Here is a 27,399-nt window from a genome sequence, read left to right on the forward strand (position 1 = left end):
AGATGAACAAAATGACATGATCTGTTGCTCACCATATGCTTCCACTTTCCGACGATGCAAACACGCATCATCCGACGGCCTCTGTTTTTCAAGCTATAAACGTACACAGACGAATCAACTCGAAAATTCTCTTTCGAATGCCATCAAAAAACAAGCTAGACTAACTGCAGCTTCCATCATGTCACCTCCCTACACCAAGCTCAATTGATTTCTTTTTATTCACCTAGGCCTTGAGGAGAACTTCATAAGCCCAGTTATACTCATATGCACATGACCGTCAAACAGTAATCAGTCGATCCCCATGCTGGATATGTAATTATTGAATGCTACCATATAGCTTTTGTACCAGAATACAACTCCGTCGATAGCATATAGTCGCCGCCGGTGAAGCAGCAGCCGCAGAGACCACACCCTCCACTTTGACGGAAAGGCCCACCCTAGGGCACAAATAACAGCTCTTGTTTTAACAAACCCTAGGGCCACCCACCTCAGCTGCTGCAACTGCTTTTAGCCATCGAAGCTCAGCTCTCGATCCGATGGTCTGACCTAAGATATCGTAATTGCCATGGCGGTCTTGGGCATCAACACGGACTTTCTAAGCATTGCGATGAAAGGTACGGCGGCATGAACTGCAGCAAACCACTGGGGGGGTGGGGGGAGGGGGGGAACTTCGTGGTATGTTCCCTCCATGCTCCGAGGGCGAACATTTGCTGCCATGCCCAGCATGGCTATAGTTAGCATCTTTGCTGGTAGAGGTTGTGGGCGGAGGTTCTTCACAAAAGCAGTTTGGGCCAGCGCCGCACGGGCAGCCACCACAATGGGTGGGACACCTTAGTTTCACGCCTGCTGGTGGTGCTTTAAAACCTTTGCAACGAGAGGAAGAACCCCACTAACTGCCCTATACGACTTTGCTATGGGGCACTGCCCGCTTTCTAGCCACTCATTGCTCTGCGACTCATGCATTGAATCACTTCCTTTCTGCAACATTTTATTCCAAGCCAGAGTTCAGCGAGCGAATACAATGCCTCGTAGCATAGAAATAACACAATCTTGAAACATTAATAGTGACTTATAATGTTCCAAGAGAACCACCTTTCTAGATCATGGTCAACTGCATAAGAAAAGTGTTTGTGTACATCCCAACAATTCAGTAGTGAAGTCCAGAGACACAAAGTAGGTTTCGTACTGTCGGAATAGACATGCACAACATAATCAATATTTACGACCATAGGGCAGCAATAAGAGCAAGGTTTTGGATTAGATGCAAGAAAAATGTTGAACTATTCACTATCGTCATGTCAGATTTTTCACTCTTTAAATGTCAAAATGGTGCTAGTTATTCTTATTAATGAGATCAAAGACATGGGATATTATATAAACATATCTAAAATCAAGTTAAAATATGGAGGGAATAAAAAATTTATGTCATTTTAGAAGGTAAGAATAACTGAAGATAAACAAACTACCTGAGAAGATCTATTGTTCTGCCTGTTCGGCTTGTTTGAGAAGAAGTCAAAGCCGAAAGGTCCTCCAGGTCCAAAAGCTGAAAGACTGATCGTGGCTGCCTTTGCTGCTAAGGGATTAAATGGATGGTTTCCCACCAGGCACAAACAATTTTCCAGAGAATGGAACAACACCATCTTGCCCATGGAAAAGCCTAAATGCCATTTCAAAATTGGGTCCATCTTCAAAGATTGGACCCTTGGTTCCTTGTACCTTAATAAACCAAAGAGTGTGCGTAAGTAATAATGAGATCACATCTAATTGGTGATGTATGAGGAAAAGTTGACAACACTTACAGGGACAGGAAAATTGACAGATGAGAAGGAGAAGTTAGTAGGCTCATTGATATTTCTCAAGAATGGGCATCTTTGAATGTCTTGGTGAGCTAAAGAAATCTCAGGACATGATGATCCACTAGATACTCCTCCGAAGCCAGACTCCATTTTAATGCCAAGCAGCTGAAATGGAAGCTGCACCAAAGAAAAGACAAATGACCATTTCAACATATTCAGTTATTATGTTAGAATACAGAACAGAAGCTAACGTAAGATGGCGTTGTCATGAAACAGAAAACAACAGATAAATTCTGGCAAACATAAGATAGATAGCCTGATTTGTCACTCAGAGAACAGATTGGGTGGATGAAAAGAAGTACGTCGCTGTGGAGACTTGGGCTGTAATTATATCGTTTACAGGTTATTTCTTGTGAAATCGTTGCCTGAATTGGCTCATGTCAAAAGAAAGACAAAGCAGCATGGTCCCCAGAGGACAAAACAAGGTTAGGGCTTATGGTATGTCACCGTGGGTTATATAAGTTTCGTCAACGTAATTAAATCCTACCAACTTAAGAGCTTAAAGCACTATTTCATGATGCAAATCAACCAAAACTATATTAAATCAAATCAATCAAGTGAACGACATAAGACCACATGTCAAGAGAAACACAGGGTCTAAACGTTGTTCAAAGGTTCCCCTTATGCAATTTCTTTGTTTCAAATCCTGACCTATATTGCCAATGCATGCAATTTCTTTGTCAAGCTTGAGGCTTATGTATGTCACCTGAGGGTTACAAGAGTTTCCATCAGCGTAACTACTAGATTAACTGTTTCAAGTTGAAGACCCAGACCCATGGAAATTGGATGAAATCAAGTTGAGTGACTTCATACGGCAGGATGATGATACCTGGAGGCAGATCCAGCTTCCATCTAAAGATTGAGCTTGTAATAGGATGCATCAAAGTAGATGTTTGAAACAGCATGAAAGGAACAAGCACGAGAAAACAAAAAGAACAACCCCCATCGATTAATAGCACATTCTTATTTTGTTTTGATACAAGGTAAGCATGAACCATGCATTTCTTTTCTTTTCTTTTCTTTTCTTTTTTCTGACTTGGACAAATGACTTCTTCTTCTTCTTCTTCTTCTTCTTCTTTCATGGTCAACATCCGGATCCTCAGAAAAATCTCGGTTGAAGAGATCAAATGAGCTCATGCAACAAGCAACAAAAGGAAGATCTACATGTATCGACACCTCACCAATCCCACCGATCACAAGTGTATCATCTTTCCACCAAAATTGCAACCCACTTTCACCACCGAAATCGAAAGCGCAAGAAAACTACGACAATATTACCAACAAATCCACCGATACGGAAGCAAAGAAAAACAAAATCATTTGTGAGGAGACCATGCGAAATGGTTAATCCGAAACACTAAAAGACGGCATTTGCAATTAAAGAGAATAGAAAAAAACACAATCTTTTTCCTCAGAAGTGGAGCAGATGGACGAAGGGTACCTCACAACCCAGTCATTTGGAAGATTGAAAGAGAATCGCAGAGCCGAAGGAAGCGCCGAAGGGGAAATCACAAATCGTGCGAGTGAGCACGGCGAAGCCTCTCGCCGCTCCCAACTTCCCCATTAAATATCTTGCAGCAACCCACCGGTCGGGACCGGTTGCTGCTAGTTTCGTGACCGCCTATCGGCGGTCATTTCTTCTGCTTTTGGGCTTCTCTCATAGATTAGGCCGGCGGATCGAGATCCACATCCGGCCGCCCCGTGGGGACGCAGCCCTACTTGCCGTCGGCCCTTGAGATGGTGGGATTTCAACCGTTGGATGGGTTGCGAGGTGGTCGAAAGCCGACTCCTTCGGCTACGGCTCTCGTCGGTCCAAGAAAAGCTCGGCTATTGGGTGTTTGGCGCTCTCCAAACGATCTCAAGCATATCCCAAGGTCGATCGAGCGAAGTTGGAACATCCTTCCGTTTGCTTCGATTCGGACCCCAAAAAGTATGCATTTGTCGATCGATATGCCTATGGAATATATAGATTCACATTCTGCGTTCAAAAAGATCGATGACGATCCGTCTGTACGCGAACGAAGTAATTTTGTGGATGGCATCGACAACGCTGCAGAATGGACGAGATGGATGGAGTTCTCGCAGGGAAGAAAGGTTGGTCTGGTGAGATTGTATGAAGTAGAAACAGGTAGCCAAAGGTCATCCGATTTTTCTCAAGAAAAAGGATCCATCCCTGTATTACTATCCGATTTAGATAGTAATACACATGAAATTGATAAAAACACTGAAAAAAATTAAGCAAAAAAAAACAAACAGACAAGGAAGGAAGGTCCAAACATACAATTTGCATTTGCAGTTTAACTTGTCATTCTAATGCCCAAATGATGTCCCATACTATGTTTTGCCTTAATCTTGCAGTAACACAAGTGTTTTTTCTTGGTCATCATGTGGTTGTCATTCTTATGCAGAATCTCTTGTATTGAAATGTTGTATGGTTTTTCTTGCACCCTAATCACTATGATGTGATTGCATGATCATGCATCCTATGTAAGCTCCTTGTTCTAGAGGATGATCCTGATCTAACGGAGGTTTTGGGCTTTCTAGAGGGTCCTAATGGCCTATATTGTCATAATGTGAATTTGATTAAACTTGAGTAGTTATATTAGGTAATTTGTATGGTATGTTTGTCATCCTAATCACCAATAGATAGTCTCAAAGGGGGGTTGGTTGATATTGTTTTTCCATCTACGGGGAATGTAAAACTCCAATTAGTTTCACATCGGAAGTGGTCAAGATTGAAATTGACTTATTAGAGAGTATGATAAGTATACTACTATTAACTTCAATTTAAGTATTTTAATTCGTGGTTTGGGTTCAACAAAGTTAATAAGCTAGTTAGTCTATCAGGTTTGGGTCTTGACAAATGATATCAGAATCGATCTAGAATTGAAATATGAAGATGGACTCGAGTAGAAAATGACTACCTATGGAGGGAGTCAGATGACTCATTATAGCGTGGAGCTACCACTAAACTATGCCTCACGTGCACCATGCTATGATTTGAACTATATTAGATCTTGACGAGGATATTCAATCCTCAAGTGGGATAAATTATAATATTCAAATTACTCCTACATCGGAAGTGAATAAGACTAAAATTAATTTATAAAAGTCTGACAAATGTACTACTATCAATTTCAGCTTAAATATCTTAGTTAGTGATTTGGATTCAATCAAATTAACAAACTAGTTATTTCATCGTCAGGATCGGATCGTGACAGCGAACGCTACCTTTGATAGTTGTCAAGTGATTATATTGGTTTGCTAACATATCATTTATATCTTGTTTGCTGAGTTGTTCACTTATGTGACTTTGATGGTTGAACATTTGCACTTCATACATGGAGCAAGTCCCTTTTTTTGTGAACTTACTGCCTCTTCCAACATATTTCTTATTACAGAAGTTCTTGGTTGGTGGTTTAGAGGCTTCCTTGTCTCTTTTCTCAATAATAATTAGTGACAAGCTACCGTTTTGTGTCAGTCAGGGTCAGATTGATGAAGATTATTTTTTGAAGTTGTTGGATTGATGCTGAATTTTCACAAGTAACGTATCTACTTGTGTTTTTTGAGTAATGTATGTTTAATTTTAAGTATTGCCATAATATTGCACTTCTGTCCAGTTCATTTCATTACCTGCACTTGTGTTTGAAGCAAGATGGAAGTTGTTAAAGCAATGATCAACAGGGTATAGTTTTGTTGTTCATTCAATTTTAGGCAGCACGTATTCTTGTCAGGATCGAAACATCATTTTTTTATTTTGCTTTACTGCTTTTTCTTCCCAAGGTTGAGATAGTGAGTTATTTGCAGTTTCCGACCATCCTAGCTAGTTAGACATTTTTGCTTGCTTCACCTTAAATTTTTATTTGGAGAAATTATTTTTTATATGTTATATATAATGTTAAAAAACATTTATGTTATATATATAAAAAAATTATGTTATGATTAAAATCAAATAACATTAGATCGATTTAATTATGTATAATTTTGATATAATCTAAAAAGGAACTCTATATGATCTGCAAGGGTACCATCTTTAGATGTAAAATCGTTATAAACTGTAATCCCTCAACTGCGTCCTCTATGAAATGCGTAACATATATCATCCAATCCATAGAGGTCCTATCTATTTATAGACGAGAGCAGAGATTATTAGAAGAGTTCCTCGGGCATCCCGTGAGGAATCCTACTATAATATGAACTTTCTTTTGATCAATATCTATTATCAGAATCCAATTAGTTCTATTATATATCTTATCCAATTATAAAAGACTATGTAATCTAACATTCTCTCACTTTGCCCAATAATTAATAAGATATAAAAGAAATTCAAAATTAAAATAAATAAAATAAAATTTGTTTGAAAATAATTTTACTTAATTAGATTTCAAAAATTTTGAAAAGTATTTTATACATGGTCATAAATTAAAAAAAAATTCAATAAGTTCAATAAACATAATAATACTATATTAAGTCCAACTATCAATGTGAGTCATAGCGATTGTATATCATCAATATCATACTCCATTCTATGTACCACAACATTGTTAGTCTTTCCTAATATAGTCCATAATGACCCATGTAATTTGTCTTGTCAAGACAATCATATTATTACATTCAACTATAATATGTATAAACATAAATGTAAACATGATAGCATAAATAAATAACTTTAATTAAGCAAAAAAATGTTAACAATAGCATCCACCTAAATATGCATCACCATATCTTTTATGACTTGCTCACAAGCCTCAATCTAAGAACATGTTCTTTAAATATTTTACACCGTAAAACTTTATTAAATGGATTAGCAATCATCATAGTAATGCTTAGGTTTGTTGAATCTCGGATTTTGATAATGAAGTTAATTGTAAATTGTTTGATCTAATCTATATATTGAGAAAAGTATGTAGGATTAACTACGATAGCAGTAAGACATAAAGCAAGTGTTATGCCGGAGTCAAGATCGAGATCTCATTGGGAGTTCGAGAGTTCGTCGAAAGTCCAGACGATCGTCGGAAGTTCTGCCGAAACCAAACGAGAAGTCCAGGAGCTTACCAAAGAAGCTCATCGAAACTTGCCAAGAAGATCGTTGTAAAGTCTAGGAGCTTACCGGGAGTCCGCCGGAGCATTGCCGAGAGTTCGTCGGAGGTTCGCCGGATGTATGCCGGAAGCTCGTCGGAAGAGCAATTGACGCACCGAAATAAGAAGTACACTAAACATATCTTAATTATCGTAGTTAGAGTGTAAATTAAGTTAGGATTGTGAGGTAATCCCACTAACTTAATTAGGGGCCAATTGGGCCCTTAATAGGACTGAATTGGACCGAATTAAGCCCTCAATTCAGCTCCTAAATTCTTGGCCGGCGTTGGCACCGCTTGGAAAGTAGTGCCCTAGGAAATCTGGGCGGTGGTACCGCCAACAATTATTGCTGCCAACGGTGGTACTGCCCAGATTGGGTGGTGGTACCGTACAATGTTAGGTGTCAAGTGGTGGTACCGCCCAGTAATGGCGGTGGTACTGCTAGGACCCCAGAAATCCAGGATTAGACACTTTTTGGCCCCATTTTTGAAGCTATTGGGGCCTATAAAAACCTCACCATTTTCTGCATGAAAGGGCACGAAAGCATTGAGATAATCTTGAGTTGTTAGGGTGTAAAAGTGTTGTAAATAAGTACTAGAGTTCTCCTCTTCCCTTTCTAAGTTTTGAGATCATTCAAGAGAGGTGTGAGACTTGTAAGAGTTCTATACTAAACCCGTGAAAAGGAGAAAGTGCTATAAAAGAGGTGGTTGGTATTCACCTATTGAAGGAAGGCCTTTAGTGGATGCCAGAGACCTCGTCGGAGGAGGAATCCGAAAGTGGATGTAGGTCATGTTGACCGAACCACTCTAAATCCTGATTTGCTTTTCATTTGAGCAATTTACATTACTACAAATCTCCTTAATCATCTCTTGCACTTTTACGAAAGCTTTCAAGTTCATAATCTCACCAAAACGAATTAAATCGAAACCATTTTTATCGGAATAAGTTTTAAACGAAACGAATAATTTTCTGAAATCATAAAAGTTTTCCGTTGCACTAATTCACCCCCCCCTCTTAGTGCCGCTCTTGATCCTAACAATTGGTATCAGAGCAAGGTTCACTCTCGTTTGGTTTAAAACCCAAGAGAGATGACATTTGTTGGCAACCTAGATGGCCATTCAATTACACGTCCGCCCATGTTCAATGGGACGAATTACACATATTGGAAGACTAGAATGAGGATCTTCCTAATTTCAATAGATTTCGAATTATGAAATATTATAGAAAATGACTTTCAAAAGTTTTCACTTCCAATGAACAATTGGAATGAATTGGAGAAGAAGACTTTCGCTTTAAACGCAAAGGCTATGAATGCATTATTTTACGCATTAGATAAAAACGAGTTTAATCGAATATCGATTTGCGAAACAACTTTTGACATTTAACACACACTCGAAGTGACTCATAAAGGCACTAGTAGAGTGAAGGAGTCAAAAATTAATCTTTTAGTGCATTCTTATGAGTTATTTCGAATGAAATCGAGTGAGACCATTGAAGACATGTATACCCGATTTATGGATGTTGTCAATAGTCTAAAAGGACTTAGTAAAGGTTTCTCAAATTTTGAATTGGTTAATAAGATTTTAAGATCCCTTCCAAAAAGTTGGGATCCTAAAGTAATGGCCATTCAAGAGGCAAAAGATCTAAATAATTTTCATCTTGAAGAACTAATTGGGTCACTAATGACATATGAAATGACATGTAAAGCTCATGAAGAGCTTGAAGACACCCTTCTAAAGAATAGGAAGGACATAGTACTGAGAACACAAGAAGACCACTTGAAAAAAAACTAGTGATGAGGACTTTGATAATGACTTGGCACTCTTAATAAAGAAGTTCAAAAGATTCATAAAAAAAAATAAATTTTAAAAAAAAATACTAAAAATAAATTTGAACCTAAGAACAAGTGATATGTTATGAATGCAAGAAGCCGGGACACTTCAAGAGTGAATGTCCCCAAGCAAAGAGGAGGCAACCAAAGAAGAAGGCTCTCAAAGTTACATGGGACGACTCAAGTGCATCTGAAGAAGAGGAGCCTACCATCACCGAGCAAGTTGCTTACTATGCACAAATGGCAATTGGAAATGAGGTAACAAGTTCATTTGATGCAAATTTATCCTTTGATGAACTATTAAATGCTTTTAATAATCTATTTGATGAATACAAATTAATTAGTATAAAATATAAATTATTAAAAAAAGGAGCATGCTTCTCTTGTTAGTGATTTTGATAGATTAAAAATTGAGCACAATGATAGTTTAGCTCTATGAAATGTGATGAACTAGAAATACTTCAAAAAGAAAACATGTTACTAAGGGAAACCTTAAGAAAATTTGAGGTTGGTAGCAAGTCCTTGAACATGATCCTTGCCAACAAGGATCATGTTCATAGAAAAGGTGGAATTGGATTTATGAGTAGCCCTCACCAAAATCCAACCAACTTTGTTAAAGGCCCTACTTTGCATGTTTCATCCCGAAATAAATGTAATTTTTGTTGCAAATTTGAGCATGTAGCTTGTCATTGTCCATTCGAGAAATATAGTCCACATAAATTGATTTGGATTCCTAAAGGAACCTCAAATGAATCAATGCAACATGATAAGCTATGTTGATCGATTTTTGAGACGCCCAAGGTCAAATGGGTACCTAAAAATAATCTCTTTTTGTAAAAAAATGTACCATCACAAGCTAGGAGATCCATCTCATTTCTCTAAGCTCACTAGCCTAGACGAAGGATATGTCACCTTCGAAAACAACAACAAAGGTAAAATCATTATCAAAGGAACCATGGTAACAAATCCAACCTTCTTATTGAAGATGTATAGTTAGTTGATGGTTTAAAGTATAACCTTTTGAGTATTAGTCAATTATGTGATAAATGATATATTGTTAGATTTGAATCTAATGCTTGTATTATTGAAAAACCACACAAAAATACATATATGATTATTCTAAAATAAAATAATGTATACACTATCGAGATTAATGATCTTTGTAATGAAATGTGCTTTTCGGTTTTGAATGACGATGCTTGGCTTTGGCATAGGAGATTAGGTCATGCTAGCATGAAACTAATCTCTCAAATTTCATCTAAAAAACTTATAAGAGGAATTCCTCATATCAAGTTCATCAAAGATAATGTGTGTGATGCATGTCAACTAGGAAAACAAATAAAAGGTAGCTTCAAACATAAGAACCAAATAAGCACCTCTAGACCTTTACAATTGATCCATATGGATTTGTTTGAACCAATTGCTACATCAAGCCTAGGAGATAACAAATACGTATTTGTCATCGTGGATGATTATAGTAGACACACATGGACTTATTTTTTGGCACACAAAAGTGAATGCTTTAGGTATTTCTCTAAGTTTTATAAACTTATTCAAAATGAAAAGGGTTTTATGATTTCATCAATTCGAAGTGATCACGGTAGTAAATTTCAAAACCGTGATTTCCAAGAATTTTATGAATCTAATGGATACAACCACAACTTCTCTACTCCAAGAAATCCTCAACAAAATGGAGTAGTAGAAAGAAAGAATAGAAACTTATAAGAAATGACAAGAATCATGTTAAACAAATATAGCCTACCCAAATATTTTTGGGCCAAAGCCGTTAATATGACATGATATGTTATGAATAGGGTTATAGTAAGACCACTACTTTCCAAGACTCCTTATGAGTTGTGGAACAACAAAAAACCCAACGTTTCATACTTTAAAGCCTTCAGATGTAAAGGTTTAATTTTGAATGAAAAAGATGCCTTAGGTAAATTTGATGCAAAATCTGATGAAGGAATTTTTGATGGTTATTGTTTTGTTTCTAAAGCATTTTGTATCTTTAACAAAAGAATTTTAATTATAGAAGAATCCATTCATATTATTTTTAATGAAGTTTCTAAAGTTAAGAAAAATGATTTTGATGATGATGTTAATTTTGATTCTTTGAATTTAAATGAAACCCTTTCTCCATCTAGCAACTTGGATGCATCTTCTTCCAAAACATCCTTACCCAAGGATTATAAGTATGTAGATGCTCAGTCTAAGGAGCTAATCATAGGAGACACATCTAAAGGGGTTCAAACGCGTTCCTCTCTTAAAAATTTTTATGCAAACGGTGCTTTTCTCTCCCAAATTGAACCTAAATGCATTAGCAAGGCCTTGAAAGATGATTCATGGGTCATCGCAATGCAAGATAAGTTAAATCAATTTGAGAGAAATTAGGTGTGAAAACTTGTTTTAAGGCCAAATGACCATTTAGTTACTGATACTAAATGGGTCTTTAGAAATAAGCAAGATAAACTTGGTATCATGGTTAGAAACAAGGCTAGATTAGTGGCCAAAGGTTTTAACCAAGAAGAAGGGATCGATTATGAAGCGACCTTCACTCCTGTGACACGATTAGAAGTCATAAGGATGCTCCTTACCTATGGTAGTAGTAATAATTTTAAGTTATTTCAAATGGATGTTAAAAGTGCTTTTCTTAATGGCTTTATTTATGAAGAAGTTTATATTGAACAACCTCCTGGATTTGAGAATGATAATCTCTGTAATCATGTGTTTAAATTGACTAAAGCTCTCTATGGTTTAAAACAAGCCCTAAGGGCTTGGTATGAGAGACTTAGCTCTTTTCTTATTCTAAATAATTTCTCTAAAGGCAAGGTCGATACTACATTATTTATCAAAAATTTTAAAAATAATTTTCTTATTGTTCAAATTTACGTCGATGATATCTTTTTCGGTTCCACGAATGAATCTCTATATGAATCATTTATTAAAAGTATGAGTCTTGAATTTGAAATAAGCTTGATGGGAGAATTAATCTTCTTTTTAGGCTTACAAATCAAACAACTAAATAATGGCATCTTTTTTAGTTAAACAAAATACGCTTTAGATTTGCTAAAAAGGTTTAATATGGATAGCTCAAAAGCTATCAACACTCCCATGAGTACCTCCACTAAGTTAGACATTGATGAAAGTGGAGAAAGCTTTGATCAAAAAGCTTATAGGAGTATAATAGGAAGTCTACTATATCTCACCACAACTAGACCGGATATCATGTTTCGTGCAGGTCTTTGTGCTAGGTTTCAATCTAATCCTAAGATATCTCATCTTAAAGCAGTTAAGAGAATTCTTAGATATCTTTAAGGTACCACTAATCTAGGATTATGATATCCAAAATCTGAGAACTTTGAACTAATTGCATATGCTGATGCGGATTTTGCTGGATGTAGATTAGATAGAAAAAACACATCCGGAACATGTCAGTTTTTAGGGCACACACTTGTTTCTTGGTTATCCAAGAAATAAAACTCGGTTGCACTATCTACAATCGAAGTTGAGTACATCGCAGCTAGTGTATACTGTGTACAAGTTGTGTGAATGAAAAATACTTTAAAGGATTATAAGATTCATCTTAAAAATATTCCTAACACAAGTGTAATATGTTTAACAAAAAATCTAATTCAACACTCTAGAACTAAACATATTGATATTATGTATCACTTTATATGAGATCATGTTAATAATCATGATATAATCCTAGAGTTTATTGATACAAAATATCAATTAGCCGATATTTTTACAAAGCCTTTAAGTGAAGAATAATTTGATTTTATTATAAGAGAATTAGGAATGTTAATTTGTCCGAATGCATAAATTTAATGTATATCTTTTCTGGATTATCTTTCACTTAATGTATTCCTTGAATGGAGCTTCATGAGTCTATGTCATATCAAGTTTACTTCATACCCTTGCTCAATCACTTAATGATTTTTGATACACTCAATCACTCCATGGATTTCATTGACAAATGGATATCTTGATAATTGAAAGATAAATTTTTAGTATGAGATAAACACTTACAAGAGTGAAGAGTTGATTTCATATAAATATCTTAATCCTAACAATTAGAGTTGATTTGATTTCACATAAATATCTTGATCCTTATGAAAATTGAAGCATGATTTAATGAAACTCTTTTATCGTTTTTAACTTGATTCAAATCATTTCACAAAGTTGGTTCTTAATGGATTTCCTCCTTACTTTCCTTCTTCATGCTAAGTTTTGATGAAAAAAAAGAGGGAGGGGGGGGGGGGCGGGGGGGGGGGGGGGTGGAGAAGTTGAAGGAAGGTATCTCTTTAATATTTATAACTTTTAATGTGAGAACTTTTAAATATGATTGGTATACAAATTGAAATGTGGCATAAAGTTTTACCACACTTGCATTGTTGAATCATTCTCCTTTTTGTTGATGACAAAGGAGGAGAAATAATACCAAAATATGGTAAATTGATGACAAATATATGCAATGTATTTCATCATATATACTTGAAATGTTTACTTGATAAATTTTCTTTATTATGATAAGATATCTAGAGCTTAACTTGCTATTTTACAAATTGATATCTTGCCGTAGAATGATGATTTAGTATCTTTGTCATCTTTAATATTTGAAATATCATACTTGAAAACGGATGTCATGCCTTGACATCATTTTGAGAATGTTAGATCATGATAGGAATCATGATGTGTGTATTGATAAATTTAAATAAATTTAACTTATCAATTTGTTTCTTGAATTCAAAGACCTTGAATTCAAGAATGTCTTTTCTCAAGTATGACATATAAATAGGGGGAGTTAAGGTTAATTCCGTCATTAATTAATTGTCATTATAAAAAAGGGGGAGATTGTTGAATCTCGGATTTTGATGATGAAGTCAATTGTAAATTGTTTGATCTAATCTATATGTTGAAAAAGGTATGTTGATTAACTACGATAATAGTAAGACATAAAGCAGGTGTTGTGCTAGAGTCAAGATCGAGATCTCATTAGGAGTTCGAGAGTTCATCGGAAGTCCGGACGTTCGTTGGAAGTTCTGTTGGAACCAACCGAGAAGTCCAGGAGCTTGCCAAAGAAGCTCGTCGGAACTTTCCAAGAAGATCGTCGTAAAGTCCAGGAGCTTGCCGAGAGTCCGCCAGAGCATTGCCGAGAGTTCGTCGGATGTTTGCTAGAAGTACGTTGAAAGCTTGCCGGAAGAGCAATTGATGCACTGGAACAAAAAGTGCAGTAAACATGTCTTAATTATCATAGTTAGAGCGTAAATTAAGTTAGGATTGAGAGATAATCCCATTAACTTAATTAGGGACCAATTGACCCGTTAACAGGGCTGAATTGGGCCGAATTGAGCACCCAATTCAGCCCCTGAATTCTTAACTGACGGTAACACCACTTGGAAAGCAATGCCCCAGGAAATCTAGGCAGTGGTACCGTCGGCAGTTATTGTTGCCAATGGTGGTACCGCCAAATCTCGGTCTCCGAGCTCTGTTAGGCTGTGATATCACCCAGATTGGGCGGTAGTACCACCCAGTGTCAGGTGTCAGGCGATGGTACCGCCAGGACCCCAGAAATCCAGGATTATACACTTTTTGGCTCCATTTTTGAAGCCATTGGAGTCTATAAAAATATTTTCTGCATGAAAGAGCATGAAAGCATTGAGATAATCTTGAGTTGTTGGGGTGTAAAAGTGTTGTAAACAAGTGCTAGAGTTCTCCTCCTCCCTTTCTAAGTTTTGAGACCATTCAAGAGAGGTGTAAGACTTGTAAGGGTTCTCTCCTAAACCCGTGAAAAGGAGAAAGCATTGTAAAAGAGGTGGTTGGTCTTCACATATTGAAGGAAGGCCTTTAGTGGATGTTGGAGGCCTCGTTGGAGGAGGAATCCGAAAGTGGATGTAGGTCACTTTGACCGAACCACTCTAAATCCTGGTTTGCTTTTCATTTGAGCAATTTATATTACTGCAAATCTCCTTAATCCTCTCTTGCACTTTTACGAAAGCTTTTAAGTTCATAATCTTTCCAAAACGGATTGAATTGAAACCATTTTTGTCCGGATCAGTTTTAATCGAAACGAACATTTTTCTGAAATCGTAAAAGTTTTCTGCTACACTAATTCAACCCCCCCTCTTAGTTTTGCTCTTGATCCTAATAAGGTTCTTAATTAATACTTATTGTTTCTAGATTCTTTCTCTAACCACTAAATACTTTATATCGATGTGCTTAGAACCACTAGAGTACTTGTCATTCTTAGAGAAGAAAACTACTACGGTTTGACAATTGAGTCGACCACACCAAATCCTCAAATAAAATTTCACAACCATAAAGCTTGATTTGTGGCCTAAAAGTATGCCACAAATTCAACTTCCATTATTGATGATGCAACAAGCGATTGCTTTGTACTTTTCCAAAAAATTACTCCACCAGCTAACATGAATATAAATCATGAAGTGGACTTCCTACTGCCAAGGCAATTTGCAAAATCAGCATATGAATATCCTGTCACTTCAAGCTGATCTGATCTCTTGTATGCGAGCATATAATATTTTATTCTGTATAGATATCTTATTACTTTCTTTGCAACTTTCCAATATTTAATTCCTAGGTTGCTATGGTATCTTCCCAACATTAGAACTATAAAATCAATATCTGGTCTTGTACAAGTTTGAGCATATAATAGATTTTCAACTACGTACCCATAAAAAATATTCCTCATTTAATTATTTTCTAAGTCATTTTTCGGGCATTAGTTTTTGGCTGAATTTTTCACCTCTAGTAATATATATATCATTGGCTGAGCAATGTTGCATATTAAATCTCTCCAAGATACGATTAATATATAAAGACAATCCTAATAATAATTGAGATCTATCCCTGAATATATCAATGCCAATAACATAAGCTGCCTTATTCATATCAACCATTTTAAAGTTCTTGCTGAGAAATATCTTGGTTTCATACAATAAACCAAGATTGACAAGTAAAATATCATCTAAATATAAGACAAATATAATAAACTTTCTCCTACTTACCTTCAGATATATGCACTGATCAATAGTATTTTCCTTAAATCTAAAGGAAGCAATGGTATCATGAAACTTTATATACTATTGTCTGGAAGCTTGTTTAAGGTCATAAATAGATTTTTTAAGTTTACAAGCCTAACTTTCTTTTTCCTTTTCTATGAATCCTTCAGGTTGTTCCATATAGATTTCTCCATCTAGATCCCCATTCAGAAATGTTGTTTTCACATCCATCTGGTATAACTTAAGATCATAATGAGCTACAATGTCATGACGATTCTCAATAAGTCTTTTCTAGAAACTGGAGAAAAAGTCTTATTGTAATCGATGCCTTTTTTTTTAGAAAATTCTTTGGCCATAAGTTTGGCTTTATATCGTTCGTTATTGCTCGTTGAGTCACGTTTTATCTTAAAGACTTATTTACAATCAATTTTTTTTATAATTATTGGGTAATTTAACGAGTTCCCAAACATCATTTTGTACTATTGATTTTAACTCTTTTTTCATTGCATCATACTATTTTTTTAGAATCATTACTTTCTATAGCTTGTGAAAACGATAAGAGTTTTTTTTATTCCTATATCATAATATGATTCTTGTAGATATACGACATAATCATTAGAAATGACATGTTTTCTTTTCCTTTGAGATCTTCTTAAAGTTGTCAATTGTGACTGTTCTACAAGATCATTAGTAGCGACATCAACGCCATATGAGAGTTCATCGATGTTATTTTGCTATTCACCCTCGTCAATTTTCTTATTAATTTGAGAAACAACAATTTCTCGAATAGGAGATGAGATAAGAGGATTAACCTAAATCTCCTTAATATCAAAATTGATCCTTTAAGATATTTTACCCCCACTGATTTTGCTATTTTTTACGAATCTTGCATTACCAGATTCTACTATCCTACCATGATTAAGGCAATGAAATCTGTATCCCTTAGATTTTTCTGGATAACCAATAAAATATCTAGAATTAATTCTGAGATCCAATTTCTTTTTATGTAGATTGAATATTTTATCTCTGTAAGACACGCTCAAATATGTAAATATTTCAAATTGGGCTTTCTATCAGTCCATAGTTCAAATGAAGTTGATGAAATCAACTTACTAGAAATCCTGTTCAAGATGTACATAGTTGTTCTAAGAGTTTCACCCAACATTGACTCAAGTATAGAGGAATAATTCATTATGCTCCTAACCATATCCATAAGAGTATGATTTCGTCTTTCAACAACACCATTTTACTGTGGCGCACTTGGTAATGCATATTGAGCACAAATACCTCGTTGTTCTAGGAATCTAGCAAAATAACTAATATTTTGACTAGATTCATCATATTTGTCATAAAATTCACCACCTCTATCAAATCTGAAACTTTTCTATTTAATTATATCTCGACCTCATTTATGTAAACTTCAAGGGTGTTAATAGTCTAAGACTTTTTATGTATTAGATAAACATATTCATATTTGGATAGGTCATCTATAAATATAATGAAATACCTTTCTCCACTAAAACAAGGAATATTGAGTAGTCCGTAGATATCAGTATGAATAATCTCAATGAGTTATTATTCTTGCGGTATTTTTCTTTGTATGTTTAGTCTCATTTTCCTTAATACAATTTATACAAACATCAAAATCAGTGAAGTCTAAATGTTCCAAAATATTATTCTTCACTAATCTTTTAATTTTTTTTCTTAGAGATATGCCTCAATCGTCTATGCCACAATATATAAGATATTTCATTATTGAAACTATGTTTTAATCCAATACTTGATTATAGGGTCAATAATGTCTTTGTAAACTTAAGATTCAAATTAATTCTGTACAAACCATTATACAGAATTCCAAAGCCAACTTTTATTGAATCATAAAATATACCGAGTTTACCACTACCAAAAGAAAGATAATATCCTAACTCATCAATTCTAAATAGATAACTACATTATTTGAAATAGTAGGAACATAACATATGTCAACAAGATCTATCAGATGACTTGTCTCTATGCGTAGACGATAAGTCCCCATGATATCACTTTCGCTTTGAGACAATTTCCCATAATGATTAATATTTCATATTATTTTGATTTCCGAATTGAAAGAAACCCCTACATATTATTGGTAACATGAGTTAAAGCATCAAAATCAATCCACCAAGTATTAGAAAGAACTTCTATAATGTTTGATTCAAAACATACAAAGGTCGAGTTTATACATTTCTTTTTAAATAAAGTCTTGTGTTTAATACAGTCCTTCTTTACATATTCTTTCTTGCCATAAAAGAAACACATTACTATAGAAGCTTTCTTTTCATTAGTTTATTTAACATTTCTAGACACGACAAATTTTTTTATGGATGATACTTCAATTTTCTTTTCTTGTTACTAACTCCTTGAGTAATAATCATGATGTTATATGAGCTTTCTTGCTTTAATCTCAATTCTTCATAAATATATATACTAGTTAATTCATTCAAGTCAAACTTATCCTTATTTGTATTATAGTAAATCTTGAATGGGTCAAACTAAGAAGGAAGCGAATTAAAAATAAACTGGATGAGGAAAGACTCATCAATATTCATACATAATGTTTTAAATTTTATAGCTTTATTAGCCATATTGAGGATGTGATCTTGAATTCCTTAAGTTTCATCGTATTAAGTCGTAATTAGTTCTTTCATTAGTGTGTCAACCAATAACTTATCAGCAAATTTAAATATATCTTTAATAACCTTTAAACATGTACTAGTTGCAATCTGTAATGAAGTCTTTATGTTATTTGCAATCATCATTCTTATGAACATTAAAATAAGTCTATCAGATCTTTCCCAAGCTTTCATTTCATTAACTTGTTCCATAGTATTTTCATCAGTCAAGTCTGCGAGCCTTTTAACAAACAATGTTAAGTCAATATCTAATACGCTTAGTATAAATTGCACATGCTCTAACCATTCTGAATAATTTGATCCAAAGAGTACAAGGACACTAGAAGCATAAGAATGTATGGACTAAAGTACCATTACAAAATATAAAATAACATTAATACTTTGAGTTTTAAAAAAAACGATGAACTATTGATATCATCTATATTTCATCTTTGGGTGAAATATTGACATATCTAGTGTTTACTCAAGATCATCTATGGAGGACTGATACCATCCTTATGGAATAGTGTTGTTACCTTTGGATATACAATCCTAAACTGTAAGAATATCCAAAACAGTATTATACTACATCATCACATAATTATTTAAAGTAGATTCTCCTTTGGATTATCGAAATCTCCTAATTATGTATGTTATTATGAATATTATTTTCTTAATATCATTTAAGACTAATTTTTAATGTAATTTTATAAGTTATTGGTCTATGTCACTTTGGTGGCTATAAGACCAATACAATAATACAAAATATAGTTTAAAATATCCTATAAATAATAAGACTTTTATTATAATTTATCCCAAAAGTCTATCATTCTAGACCACTTTGGTAGCTACAAATTAGATAAAACTTAAGGAGATGAGTTACAAAAAATATTCATCAAATTTCTTCAATTTAATTTATGTTAAGCAGTTCAATAATATAATAACAACTATAATAATTATTGAATATTAATCAACGAAAGAAAAACTCATATGATAATCATGATAACATATAAATCATGCTTTATGTGAAAGATAAATATTATTTCATAATTTCAAATATATACATGTGAATAACCAAATGAATATCCAAAAACAATAATTAGATTTTATTTGCCATATGTAAAAATATAATCAATAAATCATATGAGAAAACTATAAAAGTAAATCATAATTTATAATTTTTTAATTAAAATTAAATCCAATCAAATAATCAAAATATAATCATGATCAAATTCAATCATAATTATAATAAATCATATTTATTAATTTTATAATCTAGGATATAAATTAGAAATTCTCAATTTCATAAGAGTAAAACTATAAATATGTTGATAGGACATAAACTGAAATTACGAGATTTGTAAAGGGTAGAATTGTTAACATATTAAAATGTATTAATAAAATATTGATGGTCAAAGTTATAATTTAGCAAAAGAAAACCCTTAGGACAAAAATATAATTTTGCGAAAAACCCTAATTTGCTTGCGTCGCCACCTACGTGGTTGCCGCTAGTACGGTCGTCGCCTGCACACGATTGTTGCCGCCATGGCGCTGCCAATGCCCGCGCATGGTTGCCAACTGGGCACGGCCTATGCCCATGCATGACCGTTGCCTGTGAGTGGCTACCGATTGTGTGGCCCCCCTGTAGCACTAACCCGATGTGTAGCCTATGCCCGAGCGCGGTCCGTCGCCTAGACGCGGGTTCTGCTCACGCGCTATCGCCTCTGTGGCTGCTTGCGCACCTGTGCGCGACTACTGCTTGCGCCCGATCATCGCTTGTGCATGGCTGCCTGTGTGGATGGCAATTGTTCTCATGGTTGTTGCGGTGCGCACATTGCCCGGCGCAGCCGTTGCTGTCGACAGATCTACTGGTCATACATAGTTAGGTCGACAGCAACACTGCACAGTGACCTTCTTCGCAAGCGTTGAAGATCGCATTTATAAGAAATCTAAAATTACTCACAAGCATGTGACAAAACAGAATAAATAGGAATACAAATTGACAAAATATGAATAATTCAAACATCGTAAATCAGAAAATAACATATCTAAAGTATTTGATTTCAAGAACCTAGGCTTTGATATTAATTATTAATATAAAAATTATTATATGTTATATGTAATGCAGAAAAATTTTTATTCGAGGATTGAAATCAAATAACATTAGATCGGTTTTACGATGTGTATCTTTTGATACCATCTGAAAAGGAGAACTAGACTCTCATTCTCTATGAGATGCGTAACATACATCGTTCAGCCCCTAGAGGTTATGTCTATTTATAAACAAGAGCAGAAAGTCTATGATAAATTATTAGAAGAGTTCCTTCCATCAAAAATATTTTTTAAGGAATCATACTATAATATAAATTTTTTTTTATATTGCCCAACATCAAAATCTAATTAATTCTAATAAAGGACCACATAATCTAACGTGTTGAGCTTTCTCTCTTCTGACTCTTTTGTGCAATCAAAAAATATTTTTTTTTCTTGTGGTTAACATGATTTGAAACATAATATCGGCAATCTTGTTCCAGGCTGAAACTGGTCCTTGAGAACTTTATTTCAGACTGCTATAAGATAAAGCTTCTTCACATTGCATCACAGTGATCTTTCAATGGGATCTATTGCATTATAGAACTAAAAGTGGATCTCTGCTTAAGCTTGTCAAAGTTTTGCAACATACCCAGTAGGATTATTTCGTCAAGCGTAATCATTTTGTCGTTTCATCGGACTACTTGGTAGAGACTTGTTGAATAAGGAGTTGGAGATCAAACCTAGCCATACCTGCCGAAAGCAATGGAAAGGTAGGTTGACCAATGCAGTAACATAAGAGAACTACCCATTGTTGCATTGCAGGAACAAGTCAATCGAGGAAGTCGGTGTTGGAACCTTTGGTGTGCTGTGAAGAAGCATAATTGAGAAGTCGTATGCTATCATTAACGTTCTTAGGCTCCACCGCCATGGAGACTTTCTTTGCTTGTCTTTGGCATTTGTGTTTTTTATGATTATACAGGTAGCAATTAATAAAATAAAGAGGAAATACTATTCGTGGGAGATATATATATATATATATATAAACCTTGGGAAAGTGAAGGCGATATGGTTTTCTTTGTTTTGCATCTCAGCTGTTATCCTTTTTATATGTTGCTGATGTATTATTGAGTGTGGTTTTGCATTGTTTTTTAAGTTCTGTGATATATGAATAATCCTAATACTGTCAAGCTTAAGGAGGTCACAAGGAAAAACAATATATTCTATTTTGTTTCTGAGTATACGGTATGATGACAATGTGAATTTCTTTTTGATGAAAATTTTCAGGAATTCAATCTTTACCAACTTATGAAAGACACAGAGGCATTATTGGTTTCTCAGAGGCTGAAATTCATAATTGGTGTTTTCAGATATTTCAAGCCCTCGCTTACATGCATCAGTGAGGCTATTGTCACCATGACCTTAAGCCTGGTATTCACTCTGTATTTTATGTTTAATGTTTATGTAGTGGTAAAATACATGTTCTAAACATTAAGTTTTGAATATGGCATTTATGCGTTCTGGTTTCATGAGAACAATATCATCCTTCACTTATGTTTTTTTTATGAGAGACACTATTTTGCTGTTGCTTGCGCAGATACAATGTCCTGCTTTTTGTTGAAGGTCTTTGTATCCTCACACAACGATATGCAGCGAACTACGATTCAAGGTTTGCAGTTTCGGTTAACACACCTGCATTGATCCATAGGTGGTGGACCGGTATGGATCTGATCTTTTTCGGTGTACAATTTGTCAGTACATTGGAATATACTGCGATGTACCATGAACTAATTGGGGGAGGAGGAAGAAGGAAGATAAAAGAGGGAAGAACGAGGAGGAAGAAGAAGACAAAAAAGGGGAGGTAGAAGAAGGAAGAAAGAGGAAGCGCACATGAAACCATGTCGGTAGCGCATGGTGGGTGGCAGAGAGGCAGGCGGCGATCGACATAAACGTTCGTACAGCGGAGGAAGAGGGAAAAAGTAACGAGCAGAGAGGGAGAAAGTTGCGAGTCCTTATCGTTAGTTTGGCAAGTTCCATAGTCCCACATCGGGAAAATCAGACTTGTTGTCTCGTCTTGGAACTATAAATAAGGGCCTGAGCTTTGATGTTAGACACACCATGAGAAGTACCACAGACACCACAAGAAGTACAGCAGGCATCACAAGAAAACCTGCTTATGGTTTGAAGTCTTCTTGTTTAGGAAGCTAAAGGTGTTTTATGGCCTAGGAACATCTTCCTAAGGCATTTGTAAGTGTCCCTCTTTTATAATAGTAATTTGCTCCTCTTTCTTCCGTGGATGTAGGTCAAAGTCAATTGACCGAACCACGTATATCTGGTGTTCTGGTGTTTTGTTTGTTCTTGTCGCTTTTATCTTTCCGCTTTATTGTCTTTGTTGTGTTGCCAAAATTACCTTGTGGTAAATATCCTGGGGCTAGTTCTAACAAACTGGTATCAGAGCCTGGTTCTGGGATCTTTTGGCAAAAATGACAATAACAAAGATTGTTGTCGAGAAATTCGATAGAAATGTTAACTTCGGCATGTGGCAACTCAAGATGGAGGCCATTCTGGTTCAAGACGGAGTTGATTTGGCACTTCAGGGTGCTGAGAACATTCCAGATGGTACGTCAAAGGAAGATCTTGCGGGTATGGATAAGAAGGCCCGATCCAGCATCATTCTAAACCTCTCTGACGAGGTTTTACGGGAGGTAGCTACAGAGACTACGGCTAAGAGCATGTGGGACAAACTTAAAGCCTTGTACATGAAGAGGATAGTGGAGAATCGTCTCTACTTGAAGCAGAGTCTATATATGCTTCGGATGGTTGAAGGTACATCTATACTCTCGCATCTTGATAAGTTTGATTCTTTGGTTATGGATTTGGAGAATATAGATGCAAAAATTGATGATGAGGATAAGGCTTTGTTGCTCTTGTGTTCTCTTCCCCAATCTTTTAAGCATTTCCGTGATACTTTGATTTATGGAAAAGAAACAGTTTCGTATCAGGAAATTAAATCTGCACTAAAATCTAAGGAGCAAATAGACAGAGATATCACTGGGGAAAGTAGAGGAAATCAGGCTGAGGGTCTGGTTGTCAGGGATAAAATGGATAAAAGAGAATTTGACAATAGTAGATCTAAATCTAGATCTAAATCCAAACATAGAAATTTGGAATGCAGATATTGTCATAAAATGAGGCACATTAAATCTGATTGCTTTAAATTGAAAAATAAATTAAAGCAAAAGGAAAAATTTATTGAGAAAACTATTGAATCCGCTGAAGCTAGTGTAGCATCTGATGAGAATTTTGGAAATATTTTCTTTGCTACTGATGACAGGACAAAGTCTAAAAATGAATGGATTTTAGATTCAGGTTGTTCTTATCACATGTGTCCCAATAGGGATTTGTTTTCCACATATGAATCTTGTAATGGTGGAATTGTTTTGATGGGCAATAATGCTGCATGTGATGTTGTTGGTAGAGGAACAATCCGAATTAAAATGCATGATGGTATTGTGAGGACGCTCACTAATGTTAGACATGTTCCTGATTTGAAAAAGAATCTCATCTCTTTAGGCACCCTAGAGGCCCTTGGGTGTAAATACACAGCTGAAGGTGGAGTTATGAAAGTTTCTAGAAGTGCTCTTATTGTTATGAAAGCTTGTAGGTCTGGTAGCTTGTATATTCTGCAGGGAACTACTGTCACAGGTTCAGTTGCAGTCTCGTCATCATCATTGTCTGATTCTGACATCACCAAATTATGGCATATGCGTCATATGAGAAATATTCGACCACCACAAAGGTATGCAAATTTGGTTGCATATGCTTTATCTGTTGCAGAAGAAACAAGTGAAGTTGGTGAGCCTACTTCCTATTCAGATGCAGTTTCTTGTGATAATTCCGCTAAGTGGTTGATTGCTGAGGGAAAAGTCCTTGTTCAGAAAATTCATACGAAGGACAATCCAGCTGATATGTTTACGAAGCCTCTTCCGGTTTACAAGTTCAAGCAGTGCTTGGACTTGGTTGGTGTTCATTGTTGGTGATTGCCCGTTGGGGCTTTTGTGAAGAAGGTGGAGCAAGTTTTGTTGGGACATGCCAAGGTGGAGATTTGTTAGTTTGGCAAGTCCCATAGTCCCACATCGGGAAAATCAGACTTGTTGTCTCGTCTTGGAACTATAAATAAGGGCCTGAGCTTTGATGTTAGACACACCACGAGAAGTACCACAGACACCACAAGAAGTACAGCAGGCATCACAAGAAAACCTGCTTATGGTTTGAAGTCTTCTTGTTTAGGAAGCTAAAGGTGTTTTATGGCCTAGGAACATCTTCCTAAGGCATTTGTAAGTGTCCCTCTTTTATAATAGTAATTTGCTCCTCTTTCTTCCGTGGATGTAGGTCAAAGTCAATTGACCGAACCAGGTAATAACTGATACTTAACTTGTTGGTCTTTCTAAGATCTCCATAGTTTTCCATTTATTTTATCCTCTTTACATCTCCAAGAGTAATATTATCTCTATCTCACATATGATAAGCTTTTTATCTTGCTTTCCATTTTTGTTACATTTGTCGTATCTGAGTTTTGTGGAATATGGGAATGGTGGCTGTGATCGATAATTAATAAGAAATATGCGAATGGTGGCTGTGATCGATAATTAATAAGAAATATGTGAATGAAGAGCATTTTAACCGATATGCTATATGCAGACAAAAGGAAAACATGAGTGTGTAGTTAAAATGGAGGTTTACTTGCTGTTGCGTTGTAAAAATTTGAGAAAGTAAGATGTTTTTTCTGGCATATGCATCATATGCCAAAGCATGTTGATAATTTGATTGATCTTTGGCATTACACCAGCCGACTTCATGTAATGAATATATATTACTGGTGTGAACTCCGTATTGGGCATCTTTTACTTTGTTCACTGATATCACCACATAGCTTTCCTTTAAATTGTGCTTGGCTAAAATTTGATTTCTGTTACTAGTTTTGTTTTGTTTTTTGTTTTTTTCATATGCTTAGTGCTTAGTGCATTTGCAATTGTTATTGTACATTTCTAATATTTTATCTCATGTTACTATTATTTTATATGAGTTTGGTCTAAATTTCTTTTATAATATATGTGCATTCCTTAAAAAAAAAAAAAAATTCTCATTCTTGATTTTTGAGCTTGTCTAAATTGTTTTTAAGTTTCCATTATTAATGATGTGATATTTTCATGCCCTTTTTTGAAGACTCCACCGGGAGGCTAGTGTGACTAAGTAAAATTATCCTTATGGTTAGATTTTTTTGACATCTCGATCTTTAGATTTAAAAATTTATATTAGTATATTTATATTTTATAAAAATAAAATATTTAACTTTATTTATTATAATATTATTATTTTTATCGATGAAAGATACAACACGTGGTATCACGTGCAGGAATGATACGAAAACGACACGTAAAAAGGTAATTTTAACGTCTCAAGTGAGGCATTTGCGATGGCTTTGTTACACAACTGCATCGGGAAAGGAAGAGGATGAAAAAGATGTCATAGTTAAGCTTGTTGTGGAGGATGTGGGTGATGGTCATTACGATCGGGATGCTTATTCTCCATGCTGACACAAGTTGTGGTGCGGTCCATCGATCATATCTTTATTGGTTCGAATCAACCTGGTTTCGTCCGTATGGCCCTACATAACTCCAATAGTTAGAAATCGAAACTCTCACTCTCTAGGGTGTCAGCATGTGAGAAGACGAGCAAGGTTGAGCTTTGCAGGTCATAGCATAGGATCAATGTCGACTTCACTATATTGCACAACGTCAGTTTATCCCTAAAAGTCTCCTTCATGACCCTCTCCATGGCCTTCGTCTCCATTGCGATCCCTCCGTCACCTCGCCTTGGAACACTCACCACAAGAACCCAGAACCCATGAGACGACGTGGGGGAGGATAGAGAAGAAATAGATGCCTTTCGAAAGACGTGCTTGTTGTGATCGACGAGTAAGCACCAAGTGTCATCAATGCGGATGAGCGAGCGAGTGCCATCGTGAGTGGCGAAAGGCATGACAATGAAGATACCCCCGACGTCGGTGCCAACAACAATGTTGAAGTAGTTGGAGGCCCTAGCGTCAGGGTCGTTGGACTTGGACCTAAGGGCTTGCTCAAGATACACGAGAGCCTTTCCCGGGAGTATCCTTCGCATCGCATCACTATCGCTTCTCTTGATGCAAACCACGCTTACCTTGCCCCTCTAGCTCCTAATAGGGGACGACACAGATGTTGCCTCCATTTATCTCACATTTCGTTGTCACTCTCTCTTCTCTTTCTCCTTTAGCGTAGCTTTGAAACTATCAACAGGACGCAAGGCTTTTATCTCATCTCTCATTGACATAGTTGCATAGTAGTACCACTAAAGACGTCTTACCTGAAATTGAAATTATTATTTTACTTATTATTTTTATCATTTATATATATGTCATCATATGTTGTATCTTCCATCAATAAAGCCAACAAGTAAATGAGATCAAATATTTCACTTTCATAATTATAAAAATTCTAATATAAATTATTTCTAGAGATTGAGATACTAAAGAAATCCAATTACAAACATAATTTATACTTAGCCCCGTTAGGCCTTCTAATTGAGTCTTAAAAAAAAAAAGACATGAAAATATAATGATAATAGAAACTATAAAAAGATTTAGACAAGCTCAAAAATCAAGAATAAGAATTGTTTTTTTAAGAATGCACATATATAATAATAAAAAATTTAGACCAAAGTCATATAAATTAGTGTAACAGATAATTACCCTAATCTAGTGTCGTCGAGGTCGTGGTCCTTCGGCGTCCTTTCTTTTCGGTGGTCATTCTCCCTCCTGCCTGTTTTTTTTCTTTTTAGATTTTTAACCATCCTGTCTCGTTTATAATGAAAAAGTCATTTATTTT

The 27,399-nt window shown here is 35.4% G+C and overlaps 1 pseudogene; it reads right to left on the minus strand.

The window, feature by feature from the left end:
• Window positions 1-34: 34 nt before the first annotated feature.
• On the minus strand, window positions 35-26,656 carry LOC103994616 (uncharacterized; annotated as a pseudogene).
• Between the last annotated feature and the right edge of the window lie 743 nt (window positions 26,657-27,399).

Source organism: Musa acuminata, chromosome BXJ3-8, assembly GCF_036884655.1.
Source record: "Musa acuminata AAA Group cultivar baxijiao chromosome BXJ3-8, Cavendish_Baxijiao_AAA, whole genome shotgun sequence".
NCBI lineage: Eukaryota > Viridiplantae > Streptophyta > Magnoliopsida > Zingiberales > Musaceae > Musa > Musa acuminata.